Source organism: Equus asinus, chromosome 1 (genome assembly GCF_041296235.1).
Source record: "Equus asinus isolate D_3611 breed Donkey chromosome 1, EquAss-T2T_v2, whole genome shotgun sequence".
NCBI lineage: Eukaryota > Metazoa > Chordata > Mammalia > Perissodactyla > Equidae > Equus > Equus asinus.
In genome coordinates, this window is record NC_091790.1 from 107,399,494 (window position 1) to 107,417,261 (window position 17,768).

Here is a 17,768-nt window from a genome sequence, read left to right on the forward strand (position 1 = left end):
GGGCACAGGAAGACATACAAATCCTTAGCTGTGTCTGAAACCTGCTAGATAAGAGAGACTGGACTAGAAACTTTGGAAATATTATTACCCAGCTGTAGACATGAAGAGAATATTAAGGGCAACTTCCAGTTTCAGGTTCGACATGTAAAGAGCATGGAAGTCACCACTCCCATTTTCAAAACAAGAAAAATAATCCAAACAAACTAAATTTCAATGAATGTTATTATACTCCTCAGAGAACTAAGGTCACAGAGTAAACTGACACCCTGAAATCTGGAGAGACAGGAGAATACAATAGATCATGGCTGAGATCAGCTCATTAGGAATAGAAGCTGCTGAAGCTGTATACTGGTAGGAAGACTAAAATCTTAATTTTAACAAATTGCTGGAGACCGAATGTGGACTAGCTTGAAAGTTAAAAAATCCTATTTGGCAGTCCAATCTGAGTGATTGCCCCCACACTTTCATAGGTATTAACTCCAAGATCCCCCCAAATTTCTCATGATAAAGACTGGACAAGAAGAAAAATTATATAATTATATTAATAGATGAAGAAAAAGCATTTGACAAAATCCAACATCCATTCATTCATTTAAAAAAAAGACTCTCAGCAAATTAAGGAGAGAGAGGAACGTTCTCAACGTGATAAAGAGCATCTTCAAGAAACCTACACCTAACAGCATACTTAACAGTGAGAAATTAGATGCTTTCCTCCTATTAGGAACAAGGTAAAAATGTCCTCTCTCCACACTTCTATTCAATATCATACTTGAAATCCTAGGTAGTGCCATAAGACAAAGACAGAATTAAAGAGTATATATATTGAGAAGGAAGAAATAAAGCTGTCCTTGTTCACACAAGACATGAGTGTCTCTGTAGAAATTTTTTTTTAAGTTTTGGAACTAATAGGTAATTATAGCAAGTTTGCAGGATCCAAGTTAATATACAAAAGTCAATTGTTTTCTCATACACCAGCAATGAACAACTGAAACTTGAAATTAAAAACACAATATTATTTACAATAACACTCAAAAAAATGAAACACTTAGGTATAAATCTAAGAAAATATATACAGAATCTCTATGCAGAAAAGTATAAAAATCTAATGAAAGAAATCAAAGAAGATCTAAATAAATGAAAATAGAGTCATGGATCGGAGGACTCGATATTAAAATATCAATTCTTCCCAACTTAGTCTGTATATTCATTGTAATCACAATCAAAATCCCATCAAGCTATTTCGTGGATATTGACAAACTGACTCCGAAGTTCATATGGAAAAACAAAAGACCCAGAATAGCCAACACAATACTGAAGAAGAACAAAGTCAGAGAACTGATACTGCTTCAAGACATATTACAAAGCTAAAGTAATTTTCAGCATTGTACTGATGAAAGAATAGACATATAAATCAAGGGTACAGTGTAAAGAGCCCAGAAGTAGACCCACACAGATACAGTCAACTCATCTTTGACAAAAGAGCAAAGGGAATTCAATGGAGAAAGGATAGTCTTTTCAACAAAATGTGCTGAAACAATTCAACATCCATATGTAAAAATAAATAAAGCTCTACACAGACCTTACACCTTTCACAAAAAATCAACTAAAAATATATTGTAGATCTAAATACAAATCACAACACTATAACACTTCTAGAAGAAAACATAAGAGAAAAATCTCAGAGACCTTGGGTGTGCTGATGAGTTTTTAGATACAATACAAAAACTGCAATCCATGAAAGAAAATGTTATCTTTATTAAAACTTAAAACTTCTGCTCTTTGAAAGACACTTTTAAAAGATTAAAAAGACAAGCCACCGACTGGGAGAAAATGTTTGTAAAACACATATCTGATAAAGGACTTGTTTCCAAAATATACAAAGAACTTTTAAAACTCAACAATAAGAAAACAAACAACCCAATTAAGAAATAGGCAAAGTATCTGAACAAATACCTCACCAGAGAAGACATACAGATGGCAAATAAACATATGAAAAGGTGTTCAACATCACATGTGATTAGGGAACTGCAAATTAAAACAACAATGAAATACTGCTGCACACCTATTAGAAGCTGAAAGTTAAATTAGAAGTGTCAAATACTGACAATACTGGTGAGAATGCAGAGCAAAAGAAATTCCCCTTCCTTCTGTATGGGAACAGAAAATGGTACAGATGCTTTGGAAAACAGCTTGGCAGTTTCACACCATGCTAAACATAGTCTTACAATCCAGCCCAGCAACCACACTCTTAATTATTTACCTAGGTTAAACCCAGTTGAATTATGTCCACACAAAACCTGCATGCTTATATTTATAGCAGCCTTATTTGTAATTGCAAAAGACTGGAATATATCCTTCAATACATGGATGGATATATAACCTGTATCTGTACAATGCAATATTATTTAGCAACAAATCAAAGTGAGCTACCAAACCACAAAAAGACAGGGAGAGTGTATCATCCAGTAATATGACATTCTGGAACAGGCAAAACTGTAGGAGTAATAAAATGACCAGTAGTTGTCAAGGGTTCTGGCTTAGGGTGAGGCACAAGGAATTTTGAGGGCAGTAAAACTGTTCTGATGATATAGTGAACACATGACTATGCATTTGTCAAAATTTATGGAACTTTATAGGACAAAAAGTGAACATTAATATACACAATATTAAAAAATCATTTAGGAGATTTGCAGATGCCAGGGAGGAATTCAGACTTTGACAAGAGCTTCTAACTGTATTAAAATATGTGAAACACCTCACTGCAGGGGTGGAGGGAAAGATGTTTATCTAGTAACTTTGGTAATAAATGGAGTCTGTAAGACTAAAGGCAAAAGGGACTGCACATAAAACTGTGTTCTAGTTGATAAAGTTGTTTCCCATTGCGTTATGAGTTAATTCTGATATTGCTACGCATGTTTACTGGAACAATTGAGTAATTGGATGGCAGATGGTGGCAGTCATATTTTTCACTGTTGGAATGGAAATTTACAAATAAGTAATTGGAGGAGGCCGGAATGATCCACATGGTAATGGATTAGAGCCAGAGACATCAGAATGAACTTGTGTTTAATTTAGTATAAATACTGATCGTTGCAAAAAGAAACACTTACAGATATGCATATGTGTACAGCTTAGTGTACATACATATATTTCTGTGCTGTCAGCTGAGAAGCCCCAAAATAAATGATAACTCACTAGCACAAGGACACCTGGTGCTCAGATCTTATTTTCTAATACCGTTCTCCAATAAAAGAAACCAGAGCTCCTTAAAGAAATGATTGAATCTTGGGCTGGGATAGGAAATAGACAAGATGAGCCTGAAGCATTTTGTAGACGCACAAAGTAAGGAAATGCTCAAAAAACGAAACAAAGCAAAAACCCCAAAACCCATGCACATTGATGTGGGTATATCAAAGGTGCACAGGAGCCAACTGAAAGAGCTCCCAATGGCCAAAGCTAGAACAATTTGAGCAAGAAAGTTAATAAAGTAGTGTTGTATTATAATCCAAAGTATAAGACAAGTATTCATGAGTCCAAACTGATATAATTACATGATCAAGTAAACTAACAAATGTGGGAGAAGAGACAAATCTGTCATGCAAAAGAATTCCAAATAATACATGAAGGTCCTTCTCTTTCAAGAAGAGAGAGTAGAACTTTCCACTCCTTAGGTCTGGGCTGTGCATAGTGACTTCCTTCCAAATAGGACAGTATGAAAAAGGGGGGAAAGGAGTAACTTTAAGGTGAAGAAAGCCGATCACCTCAGAGAGGTGATCAAGGTCAACATGAACAGCCATAAATGATATTGGTAATAAGTACCCTCAATATGATGTGATGAAAGTGACACTTTACCTCGGATATCTGCCTCCAAATAACCCCTTTCCTCCGTCTTATCATGAGAAAAACATCAGACAAATTCCGGTAGTAGGTATCCTACAAAATACCTGACCAGAATGCCTCAGAACTGTCAAAATCATCAAAAACAAGAAAAGTCTGAGAAACTGCCACAGCCAGGAGGAGCCTAAGGAGACCATTTTGTCTCCTCTCTTTGATTTCCCTTTCTTCTTCTGGCTTTCCCTACTCTGTTTCCATGCCTCTCTCTCTTTTAGTGCTTTCTCTTTCAATCTGTCTCTGCCCTCCTTTCTGTTTCTCCCTTTGTTTCTGTTTTCTGTTTCTTCCCTCTTTCTATTTCCCTTCCTCTTTTTCTCCATCACTGTTTTCCCTGCCCTTCTTGTATCTGCCATATTTGTTCCTTCTCCCTCATCTGTCTCTGTGTTTCTTTCTCTATTTCTCTATCTCACTTGATTTGTCTCCTCCCTTTTCCCCAGATTCCCGTGGACCCTAATTAACACACACACACATACTCTCCCCCCACCATCTATATTCCCCCTCTTTCTCCATCTCTGTGTTTTGTGTGGGTCTCATCCTATGGAAGCCCGGGACACTCACCTGGGCCCATACTGCTTGTGGTGAGTCCCCAGACACTTGCTCAACCAGAGCCAATGTTGTGGCTGGACCCACCCTTGTGGTTCTTATTATGATTGCAAAATGCACCTCAGCAACAACCGTGAGAGAACTTTGAAAAAGCTGTATTACTCACAGGTCCTGGGGGGTACACAGCAAGCCCAAGTGCCATGCAGTGAGGTTGTGGGTAGAGAGTGACAGACAGAGGGAGTGTGTAGCTGGGGCTCTGCCTGTGTTGGGTATTAGGGTGGGGTGCCTAGGGTTTCACTTTTTATGAGTGAATTTAAGACACAAGAGCAGGAATTAGGGCACAGGAAGGGAAAAGCAGGGTCACTGAAGTGGTCAGTTATTTAGGTTTTAGAAAGGGGCTTTGTAAAAGGGGAACTTCATGAGTGGGGGCAGCTGGGCTCCTTATCCAGATGTTTTGCTAGTAGCTGTGACATAGAGCTGGCAATATGTTTATTTGAGACAGATGTCTATGAAATGGATGCCTTTGCAATCAAAAGCCTGATGTCGTGCACTTTCCTTATAATCAAATAGCTTAATGTCAGGCATTTACGCTACACTCTGTGTCGCCACATCTTTCTGACTCTCCTTTTTCTTATTCTCTCTCTCTCTCTTTCTCATCTCTATTTCCACTCCATTTTCTGTTCACACCTTCTATATTGTCCCTTCTCTGTTTGTATTATGTTTTTATTTCCAGAATATCTTACTTGTTTCTGATTATTCTCTAAAAATATATATAACATCTATGTGTTGTTTCATAGATGCAGTTTATTCTTATCTTTTAGGATATTATAATTTTATTTAGAGTATTTTTTCCCATGGGCATCCTATTTTGCCTAGACTCTTCCATATTCATTTTTACTATTTTCTTGTTGGTTTTAACCTGTTTGTCACATTAGACACTTTGTGTTGCTACTTAGCAACCTGTTTCTGTCCATTTCTACTTGAGAATTTCACTAAAAAGCTGACTGAAAGGTATGTGTGTGTCTGGGCGCACACCCAATTGGGAAAGCAGTGCAGGATATGTTGTGGAAAAACCAAAGAAAAGATACGGAGATGGGGAACAAGACACATGGCTTTATTTGTTGTTATTTAGAGGGAATGTCCAGTGGCAGCCAGCTGGACGGAAATGTGCACCCGCAACTGCAGGCGGGGAGGGGGTTGCTTATATAGGCAGAGGGCACGAAGGCTATACGCTTGCCGAGAGGGGCTGTCCCTGGTACACCAGCATTCCCAGGAATAGTAGTTCACATGAAGGGGCTCTGTGTTCCTTCTAGACATGATGTTCTTTGAGTGAGATAAGGTAAGACCCAGGCTGGCCAGGCCCTGGATTGTTACAAATCCCAGAGGTTTGGCATCCTGCCCAGAAGAGGGCCAGAAGGACACATGTTTGCAATGGGCTTGTGGGCTCTTGCTGAGCAAGCAAGGCCCAGGCCCTACAGTGTACAAGAGGAGGCCTTGCTAACTCATGAGTTTCACTGTAGGATGACTGAGCAGGATTTGGCCAGTGTTGTAGGGGATTCACACTGTCAATATCTGTAGGCATTTTTCCTTTATCTGGTCATAAAGAGATCCTCTCTCCAAATAAATTCTTCCATCCTCCGTATAGAGTGTACAAGCCCAGATGATAGATTCTGCTACCTGGTCACGGAAACGAACTGCAGTTTCACCATTCATCATGTTGACTTTCATGTAAATCTCCTGTCTTCTGGATAAAAGCTCACTTTTCTCTCCACTGTGACTGGAGTCTATTTGGTGCATTCTTTCCAAAGCGTGAATACCTAATCTTCTGCTAGGTTGAAAGATACTGTTTTGGCCTGGGTTCCCTCAAAATAAGAGCCTTAAACTAAGGCTTAAATAAAGGGTTCAGAAAACAAAATTGTTAGGTGAATCAGACAGGGGACCTGGGAGAACAATAAGAAAGGATGAAAATAGAAATTGGACAATTAATAGCAAAAAAGCATGTCTAATACCCCAAAGTTAGATTTAGTGATAAATTCTTCATAAGGTTTGTATAATAAATGCAATGTTAAAAATGCTGCAGAATATTAAAATATGGGAGTATCCTACTTATTTTGTGAAACTAGCACAAATGATGAAAGGAGACTGGATATTAAAAGAATGAAATTATAATCATGTAAGAATTTATAACTAGAATGTAAGGATGGCTTAAGATTAGAAAATTAGCAGTATGTGTTAGTCAATCAAGATCCTAAAAGGGCCTCTGCTAATACATCCATTCCTTTGATAAGCTTCATAACCTAGGAATGGAGAGAGCTTTCCTTAACAAGATAAAGAACCATTCTTAAGCCAACATTCGATATCACCCTTAACAATAAAACATTGAAGGCATTCCCATTAAGGGAAGGAATAAGATATGAATGCTGGCTATGACCACAGCTTAATTTTAGTCTGGAAATTCAGAAGAGCTCATGGATTCTTAATCATCATGAAGATGAGATTAGAAAGTAACCACCTATAAGTGCCAACTTCTTCTCATAGTGTGATTACATTGTTACTGGGGAGCTCTATTTTCGTTGAAGCAAAATCTATGACCTCTCCAGGACTTTCAAAAAGTTCAGAGGAAAGGGGTAAGAAAGTGAGCAGACCACTCAGGAATTTAGCAAAGTGCAATTTACAGAGTAGATTGGGAGGTCTTCATGTGTCAAGACTGAGAGGCTAGCCACAGTAATTCCACAATTGTTGGCTTTGCGCACACATTCCAGACACTCCCCAGGCCCTACTGGGAGCAGGATTAGAGACATCTCATGTGATAGAAAAGCATTCCTCATTGCATTGTGACTAGCTGTGGATAGTCACATCTATATGATTACCAAATATGTCTATGACTAATAAAATTCTATTTCACAAGAATAAACACCAACCAAGTGCTGACTTGCCAGATGAAAAACATGTTTTGTTTTGTTCCTTGCCGTTGGAATTAAACATTATTAGTTTGCTAATATTAACTGCTGGCACTCAATATTCTTCATACCCCTTTCAGTTCTCTTTTTGTTTTGCCAAGGCAAGAAGCCTGGGAGCTACACTTCTTGGACTCTATTGCCAACAAGGTTTTGAATTTGTTCAGGGTTCCACAAATGAGGTCTGCTCTCACAAGATCTGGAAGGCAGAAGAAGCAGAAGCCATCTTTTTCTATGACAGTGAGTGGAGATGTGGATTTCCCAGGCATGAGTTTTCGTAGCCATTTCTGTGTTCTCCTGCCATTCACTTTCCTGGATGCCATGAAGGGGCTCTGAACTCTTCAGCAGATTTCTGCAGATTGCTGGCTCTGGGTGGCAGCAACTCTGTCTCTTTGTAGCGCTAAACCTAAAGCCAGTGACTTGCTACTTTGGGCTTTCAATGGTTTTGTAAGCACCTAATTCTAACCGAGGGTATTTTTTTTTAATAAACCCTAAACACAAATAACCATGGAAAAAATTACTGAGTAACATTTAGTGCCAGAAAAGTCGACCATCTAGAAAGGCAGATCAAGCTAAGGCAGAGAGAAGCCAGCAGAAAGGGAGAGTTTAGAGTCTAGAAAGCTCATGAAAGGCTGGGATGGTGAATAAGGCCAGAGAATTCTGATCCAAGTAGGAGCAGTCAGTTTTCTACCCGTTTATACTTCTTGCAGCATATGGATAGGCCAAGGCTATAGAAAACGAAGGCCAATGAGTAAATCTCACTTCATTCAATGGGTAAGAAAAATGCTTAGTTACCCTCTTATTTCCATTAGCTCCCAGCAGATTTACACTCATTAGGTCAGTCACATGTCCCCATCCATCTGGAAGCAGTTGTCAGCCACAAAGCAAGTCACTTAATCTGAAGATAATTTCACCACCTAATCAGGGAGTTGTGATTATTAAGTGATTTCTGGTATGTGAAAGTGCCCAGCAGAGAGCAGATCCAAAGCAAAATAAACTGCTCAGGAAAGCTAAGTAAGCAAGCTAAGTAAGTTACCCTGAGTAACGAATGCTGGCTCCTACTGGGAGTTCTACTGCCCTCTGTAACTCAGAAATCCAAATATGGCTCTTGTCAACACTTACCATGCAGAAAGCAAGATATTAGAATAGTTTTAGCACCTAGAACTAAAATATCAATGTTTAACTTGCAACTAAATTTAACATGCAACCTGTTCACTTCATCCTTGTTTTTATCCTGTGTCGTGTTAGTTATTTAAAATATCTTGGAGTAAGACAAAATACGTATGTTCCTTACTATCTCTCCAACTGAATGCCCCCCCAAAGCCTGTCCAGAATGCCTGGAGCAGCTGTTTGAAGATTCTGAAATTAAAAATAGCAGGCAGATTGCAAAAGACCAGAGTTTGAAATACTAGAGAACCAGTAATGAGCTTAACATTTTTTAGCCCCGAATGTCCCCCAGCCTAGACTCAAGACAGCCCAAAACCAAGAGGTGGGTGTTGACACAGAAAGAGAGAGCTACAGAATAAGTCCTCTAGTTCTGGCTCAAGATATGAGAAAGAGATTTCTGAATGCTTAGAAAGAGTAGAGAAAATCTCTTCCTTTTCTCTCTTTTTTATTTCTTTTGTTCTTTTGCATCCCATCTCCATGGCAATGGCAGCTGGGACAGCAGCCGCAGTAGAGTCCCACAGGTGCCTTAAACTCTCAGGGAAGGGAATGTTTCTCTCCAATCACAGGACCTGTGGTCTCAGGAGACTGGGGTGAACTCCCATTGCTTTTTTATTCTATGTCCTCCTGCCTCTTACCTGAAATATGATTGTAGCTGTGGCGAGTGTGAAGAAAAGCAGGGCAGATGAAACCTTAGTTTTCTGTCTGGAGGATTGCAAAGGAAGCCACAGGGAACCAGAAGCAACAGGTAGATCATGGAGAGAGAGGAGCTTGGGTAAGTGACACTGTAAACATGTTTATAAACTCCTAGGCTCACTTCCAAGCTTCAGACGCATGAATCTGCCTCTAAATAGCACATCCACAATCCTGAGAACTAAAAGAAGAGGTGGACCGCTGCCCGGATCCCAGACTGGCCACCGGGTGACACACATTCAAGAAACATTCAAACAGCTTTGCAAAGGCTTTTAAAAATGGAACTGACGTTGAAACCACTACCCATAGAAGACTGGTTGGACCTTGCAACATGAATCCAACTGGATCAATTGCCTAATAAAACAAAATGTTGACGTTCTCCACAGGACTTAAGCAAGACCCAGAATTTTATAATATGATTTTCAAAATCTTCAAGATACAATCCAAAACTATTCAGCATGTGAAGAAACAGGAAAATCTCAACTCACATGGGAAAAGACAATAACAGATGCCAGTGCTGAGATGACACAGATGTTAGGACTATCTGACAAAGACTTTGATGAAGATATTATAAAAATGCTCCAGAAAGTAAGGGCAAAGACTCTTAGAATTAATGGAAAAATAGAAAATAAATAGAAGATATTAAGGAAAACCAAATAGAAATTGTATAACTAAAAATATAAACTTAAATTTTAGAAAACTCACGGGATAAACCCAGTAGTCAAATGGAGATCACAGAGGAAAGAGAATGAATTTCAAGATTGAACAATGGAATTATTGAGATTGAACAAAGAGGGAAAAAAAGAAAAAGAAAAAGCTTGCAGAACCTCAGAGACCTGAGTGACGATACAAAAAGGTCTAACATTCATGTCACTGAAGGACTAGAAAGAGAAGAGAAAGACACAGTACAAAAAAAAATATCTGAAGAAAATGCATTTGAAGAAAAATTTCCATATTTGGTGGAAGACAGAAATGTACAGATTCAAGAAGCTAAGCAAACTATAAACAGGATACACCCAAAAGTCCACACCCAGGCACAACATACTCAAATTTTTTTAAACCAAAGTCAAAGAAAATATCTTGAAAATTGCCAGAGACAAACACTGCATCATACACAAAGAAGCAACTATTTGAGTAACTACATTTCTCATTAGAAACTATGGAGAAACTACAAAAGAAAATGGCGCAATAATTTTCAAGTACTGAAAGAAAAGAACTGTCAACCTAGAATTCTATATGCAAAAAAATATCTCTCAGGGATGGAGCCGAAGTAAGATTTTCTCTGCTGAAAGAAAACTAAGAGAATTCCTTTCCAGCAGATCTGAACTAAAAGAATTGTTAAAGAAAGTTCTTCAGATAGAAGAAAATGATACCAGAAGGAAACTTTGAACATCAAGAATGAAGGAAGAGCAACAGAAATGGTAAATTTTTGGTAATTCTAATAGACTATTTCTCTCCTCTTGAGTTCATTAAAATATATTTGATGGTTGAAAGCAAAAACTAAAATACTTCCTGATGGAGTTTTTAGTATATGTAGATGCGATAAGTAAGACAACTACAACATAAAGGGAGGAGGATAAAGCCTATATTATAATATTGTTTCTATTTTCCAGTTGGTGTGGTAAAATACTGATTTTAAATAGACTATGAAAAGTTAAGTATGTATATTATAGTCCCTAGATTAGCCAATTAAAAAGTCATCTCAAAGAGATATAGGACCAGCCCCAGTGACCTAGTGGTTAAGTTTGGTGCTCTCCATGTCAGCAGCCTGGGTTTAGTTCCAGGGTGCAGACCTACATCACTTGTCTGTCAGTGGCCATGCTGTGGCAGTGGCTCACATACAAAAAGAGGAAAACTGGCAATGGATGTTGGCTTAAGGAAATCTTCCTCTGCAAAAAAGAAAAAGAGAGAGAGAGAAAAAGAGAGCAGAAAGCACAATAGATAAAATCGAATACCAAAGAAACTCACATAACTCAAAAGAAGGTGGAAAAGAGGAAAAAATAATTTTAAAAACATGTAGTAAATAGAAAAGAAATAATACAAAGGCAAGCCTAAATCCAAAAATATTAACATTACATTAAATGTAAATGGTCTAAACACACAAATTAAAAGACAGAGATTGTCAAGGTGCATAAAAATACATGATCCAACTATATGCTGTCTATAAGAAACTAACTTCAAATATAATTATATGGATAAGTTAAAAGTAAAAATATATATCATGCAAACAATCTGAACTTCAATGATAAGATGTTGTATCTAGTGAACACGATCCCTCAAAGAGCCTGCAGATAAAGAGATGGAGATGGTAGGAGCTCCATAGCTTGAGTGGTTAGTGAGAGCCATGGTGGAAGCTAAGGTCCCGTAAAATTATGAACCATCCTCTTATGCTCCGAATACATGGGCGTATGAGCTGGAAGCTTGCTGAAATGGGTGGTTTGCCGTGGTCTTCCAAGAGAGTAAACCAATTTGGACATATGCCCACCATCTTATCTTTCCAAAAGACCTCTTTCTTGAGGATTAAACAATGTTCTTTTCTTCAAGATTTGAAAAACTAATATATCTTTGGGGAAAAAAAATGCTGCCTCACCTAGCCCCGTTCACTCCAGCTATCCTGGAGCCTATCGTGTCTGTTTGCCTGAAACACTTCAGTTTAAGATGGTCTGCTTCTGCAGAGGCTGCCTCTTTCCTGAAGGTTCTTGTTGCCATGCTTTGACTCCATTCTCCTCAGTATACATTCAGGGTCCTGTTTTTCACCCTCGTGTGTACATCTCTATCTTTCAAACAGAAAGGCTACTCTCTTTTTTTTTTTTTTTTGAGGAAGATTAGCCCTGAGTTAACATCTGCTGCCAATCCTCCTATTTTTTGCTGAGGAAGGCTGGCCCTGAGCTAACATCCATGCCCTTCTTTCTCTACTTTATATGTGGGGCACCTGCCACAGCATGGCTTATCAAGCGGTGCCATGTCCACATCTGGGATCCGAATGGGCAAACCCTGGGCCACCAAAGAGGAACATGCACACTTAACCACTGCACCACTGGGCCAGCCCCTGAGAAAGGCTACTCTTTATTACTGAGAGAGGATATGATCCTCTTAGATCTTCCTCCTCCCGAAAATGTCTTGACCTGGGTCTTGCCTGATTCAAGATGTGAGGAATTATAAGCATTTTAAGTAGTTCAAAGTAGAAGATTAGTGTAGGTAGCAGCTGGGTTAACCTTCTCCTTACTGCACAGAGCAACTATCCATGAAGGCATTAGAAACAAAACATAAATGAGTCTCCTAGAGAGGTGGAGAGAAGCCTCAAAAAGATTATGTCTAACTCTCATACTAGTCACAAGGCCCAGAGACCTGGAGACAGATGGTCTAGGTTTAATGGGAATAAAAGAATGGACCACTAGCAAGAAACCATGGTACTTAAGAAATGTTTTTGCTAGAGATCTGACTTTCTGTTAGCAGTTCTTAAGATCTGAGCTTGAATGAAATTTTGTCAACGATGTTGTTAGAAATCATAGAGACAAAAGACTAACATCAGAACAAACAAAAAACAGCATTAGCAAGGGTTATTGTGTTTTCCAGGACAGTTTTGCTAAAAAGCATTGGTCATTCACATCTGGAAGGTAAACTACATGCCGTTTCTAGCTATTTGCACTCTCATTACCTTGATTGGAGCCCCCAGGCTACTGGTCCAGCCTTAAGATCCTGTCCTGAACTTTTGCAATCATAGGTCTGGATATTTGTAAGGGAGTGAGGTCATGAACCGTACACATACCCTCAAAAACTAGTCTTCTTAAAAACTTGTTAATTCCTTGCTCAGTCTCCCTCTGGCTTCCCACTGAACTCAGGAAAAAGCCTATGTTCTTTAGACTGGCCTTCTCCCAAAGCAAATTGGTTTCACTGTCCTTTGAGCAGGTCATGCTCATTTGGAACTTTATTCTGTTTATCCTGCTGTTCCCCCAGCCTGGAGTATCTGGCTTTCCTTTCCTTTCTCCAAATTGTATCCGTTCTGTTTCTTTGAAAAGTTGGTCTCCTCTACACGGGGATACAATATTTTTTCTTTCTCATTTTTTATAGTACTTGCATATACCTGCCAAAATAAGAGACATAGACTGTCTAAGGTTAATTACTTATTGTTTGTGTATATCTTGGGTCTACAAGTGGGTTTTAAATCCTTAGAAGCCATGGGCTCTGGCGTACACTTGTTTTCCTATTACTAAGGCAAAACAGTTGAAATTTATCTTAACAAAGTTCAAAAGCAAATGTCAGCTTATTTGTGAATACTATTCTAGCCTATGAATTATAGTTTTCCTTTGCATGTGCACATTAATGCTGCTGGCATGCTTATACCTTGAACAAAATACTTGTTCCATGTACAGAGTAAAAGCAATGATTTCCTTGTTGTAACATGGAAAGTTGACACTATGGGTGTCATGGCCAATATCTGTGTGTACATCATAAAGTACAAGTATAGAGAAAGAATCTTGGTGAATAGATTTTTTTATTATTGCCTGATGTTAATCCTCTTTTAGTAATTGGCAATCAAATTTGCTGTGTTCTTGTAGGCATTTCAGGTGACAGATAATAGACTGAATATTTTGCTGCCTAATTTGCATTAGATTTGCATTGTTACCTTGAGGTTTTCACTTAGATCCACTGTTTCTTCAGGGAAACATTTGTAACAATGTTAATAGAAGTAGATTCTTTAAATAAAATGCTAATTGCAAAATATCAGACATTATAGAAACACGTAAAGAGTAAAAAGCATCTTTCTCTTTAACCCTAGCCCCAGAGGTAACCACTGTGAATAATTTGGTACAGGGCCTGGCAAACTACAGCCTATTACCTGTTTTTGTAGATAAACCTTATGGAAGACAGCCACACCCATTTCTTTGTGTATTGTCTAGGGCTACTTTTGCACTTTTAACAGTGACGCTGAGTAGTTGTGATAGAGACTGTATGTCCAGCAAAGCCTAAAATACTCTCCGACACGTTGTAGAAAAGTTTGCTAACTCCTAATTTAATATGGCATATACCCTACCAGATTTTCTACATACATACAAATATACATATGGTTTTTTTAAATCTTACTGAAATGTAACATACATACTAAAAATTGCACAAATGCAATCGTGCAGCTTGATGAATCTTTACAAAGCGAATATCCCCAAATTATGAGCACTCAGTTCAAGGAACAGAACTTTGCAAGCATCTCAGAAGTCTCCTGCATGCTCCTTTCCTGTCACTACTATCCCTTAAATGTAATTTTGTCCTGCTTTGTAATGCTATAGGCTAATTTTGTCTGTTTTTAAACTCTTGTAAAGTGGAATATACATTATGTGTTCTGTGCCTGGCTTCTTTTGCTCAATGTTATGGATTATTTCCCTTATTTATTGAGAAATAATTGGCATATGTCACTGTATGTATCTCAAATATTGTACATATGTCACTGTATGTATGTATGTACGTCACCTCACTGAGTGTCAAATACTGACAAATACTGTATTTGTCTTAATCTGACATTTCATTTAGCATAACACCTTCAACTTCCATCCATATTGTAGTAAGTGTAGGATTTTCTTGGTTTTTTATGGCTGAATAGTATTCCGTTGTATACATATATCACAACTTCATCTTTTCATCCATTATTGGACACTTTGGTTGTTCCATACCTTGGCTATTGTATATAATGCTGCTGTGAACATAGGGAAGCAAATATTTTTTTGAATTCGTGTTTTCATTTCCTTTGGATATATTCCCAGAAGTAGAATTGCTGGATCATATGGTAGTTCTATTTTTAATATTTTGAGGGAAATTCCATCCTGTTTTCCATAGTGGTTGTAGCAATTTACAATTTCACTAGCAGCGTGCGAGAGTTCCCTTTTCTCCACATCCTCATGAGCATTTGTTATCTGTTGTCTTTTTCATGATGGCCACTCTAACAGGCATGAGGCGATATCTCATTGTAGTTTTAATTTGCAATTTCCTAGTAACTAGTGATATTGATCATCTTTTTACGTACCTATTGGCCATTCATATATCTTCTTTGGAAAAATGTCTATTCAGCTTCCTTGTGTATTTTTTAATTGGATTATTTGGGGTTTTTTCTATTGAGCTGTATGAGTTCTTCATATATTTTGATATTACCATTTTTTCAGATGCATGTTTTGCAAATATTTTTTCCCACTCCATAGATTGTCTTTTCACTTTGGTGATAGTTTTGTTTGCTGGGCAGAGAATTTTTAGTTTGATATAGTCCCACTTGTTTATTTTTTATCTTGTTACTTGTGGTTTGGGTACAATTTTCAGAAAATCATTACCAAGACCCATGTCAAGTAATTTGTTTCCTATGTTTTCTTCTACATGTTTCACAGTTTCAGTTCTTATATTTAAGTCTTTAATCCATTGTGAGTTAATTTTTGTGAGTGGTGTAAGATAGAGGTCAAGTTTTATTCTTTTACATGTGAATATTCAGTTTTCCCAGCACCATTTACTGAAGAGAATGTCTCTTTCTATTGAGTGTTCTTTACTCCCTTGTCAAATATTAGTTGACTGTATAGCTTTGGTTTTATTTCTGGGCTCTTGATTCTGTTCCATTGGTCTATTTGTTTGTTTTCATGCCAGTACCATACTGTTTTAATTACTATAGCTTTGCACCATAGTTTGAAATTAGGAAGTGTGGTGACTCCTGATTTTTCTGCTTTCTCAGTATTTCTTTGCCTATTTGTGGTCTTTTGTGGTTCATCTAAATTTTTGGAGTGTTTTTTTCTATTTCTGCAAGAAATATCATTGGAATCTTGGTAGAGATTGCATTGACTCTAAAGATGGCTTTGAGTAGTATTGACATTTTAACAATATTAATTCTTTCAGTCCATGAACATGGGATACCTTTCAATTTGTTCAAGTATTCTTGGATTTCTTTCATCAATGCCTTGTAGTTTTCAGAGTAGAGCTCTTTCACTTCCTTGTTTAAATTTATTCCTTAATATTTTATTGGTTTTGATGCTATTGTAAATAGGATTGATTTCTTTATTTTCTTTTCAGAAAATTTGTTGTTAGTATGTAGAAACGCTATTGATTTTTGTATGTTCATGTTGTATCCTGAAACTTTACTGAATTTGTTGATTAATTCTAACAGTTTTTTGGTTGGGTATTTAGGATTTTCTATATATAAAATCATGTTATCTGTAAATAGAGACAATTTTACTTCTTCCTTTCTAATTCTAATGCCTTTTATTTCTTTTTCTTGCCTAATTGTTCTAGCTAGGACTTCCAGTGTTATGTTGAATAGGAGTGGTGAGAGTGGGCACTCTTATCTTGTTTCCAATCTTAGAGGAAAAGCTTTCATCCTTTCACCATTGAGTATGATGTTAGCCATGGGCTTGTCATATATGGCCATTATTATGTTGAGATATGTTCCTTCTATGCCTAGTTTGTTAAGTGTTTCCATAAACAGATGTTGAATTTTTTCAAATGACTTTTCTGCATCAGTTGACATGACTGTATGATTTTTTCTTTCATTCTATTAATGTGATGTATTACATTGATTGATTTGAGTATGCTGAACCATTCTTGCATCCCAGAGATAAATCCCACCCAACCATGGTGAATGACCCTTTTAATGTGCTGCTGAATTGGGTTTGCTAGTATTTTGCTGAGAAATTTTGCCTCTATATTCATCAGGGATATTGGATGTAGTTTTATTTTCTAGTAGTGTCCTTACTGGCTTTGGTATCAGGATAATGCAGGCCTTGTAAAATGAGTTTGGGAGTGTTCTCTCTTCTTCAGTTTCTTGGAAGAATTTGAGAAGGATTGATGATAATTCTTCTTTAAATGTTGGGTAAAATTCATCAAGCCATCTGCTTCTCAGCTTTTCTTTGTTGGGAGATTTTTTATTACTTATTCAATCTTCTTACTAGTAATTGGTCTGTTCAGATTTTTTATTTATTCCTGATTTAGTCTTGGTAGGTGATAGGCTTCTAAAAATGTTTCCATTTCTTCTGGTTTGTCCAGTTTGTTGGCATATAGTTGTTCATAGTAGCTTCTTATGATCATTGTATTTCCCTGGTATCGGTTGTAATATCTCCTTTTTAATTTATAATTTTGTTGATTTAGGTCATCTCTCTTTTTTTCTTGGTGAGTCTAGCTAAAGGTTTGTCAGTTTTCTTTCTTTTCAAAGAACCAACTTTTAGTTTGATTAATCTTTTCTATTGTTTTTCTGTTCTCTATTTCATTTATTTCTGTTCTGATCTTAATATTTTCTTCCTTCTGCTAACTTTGGGCTCAGTTTATTCTTCTTTTTTCTAGTTCCTTAAGGCATAGAGTTATGTTGTTTATTTGAAGTCTCTCTTGCTTCTTACTGTAGAAGTTTATTGCCATGAACGTCCCTCTTAGAACTGCTGTTGCTGCATCCCATAAATTCTGATATGTTGTGTTTCTGTTCTCTTTTGTCTCAAGAAACTTTTTAAATTTCTTCTTTGATCAATTAGTTGTTCAGAAGAGTGTTGTTTAATTTCCATTTATTTG

General features: G+C 37.3%; 2 long non-coding RNA genes across 3 annotated transcripts in view; one reads left to right on the forward strand and one right to left on the reverse strand.

The window, feature by feature from the left end:
• Window positions 1–10,607, reverse strand: part of LOC139044755 (uncharacterized) — a 34,834-nt gene extending 24,227 nt beyond the window's left edge. Inside the window, exon 1 of one of the 2 annotated variants that reach the window (XR_011501829.1) lies at window positions 9,194–10,607. This is a non-coding gene — a long non-coding RNA (uncharacterized lncRNA). The remainder of the gene's footprint in view (window positions 1–9,193) is intronic. The other variant, XR_011501828.1, reaches the window with a different exon arrangement.
• The window catches only part of LOC106825219 (uncharacterized), a 187,926-nt gene that overhangs the window by 134,915 nt on the left and 35,243 nt on the right, over window positions 1–17,768 (forward strand). The gene's annotated exons all lie outside the window — the stretch shown is intronic.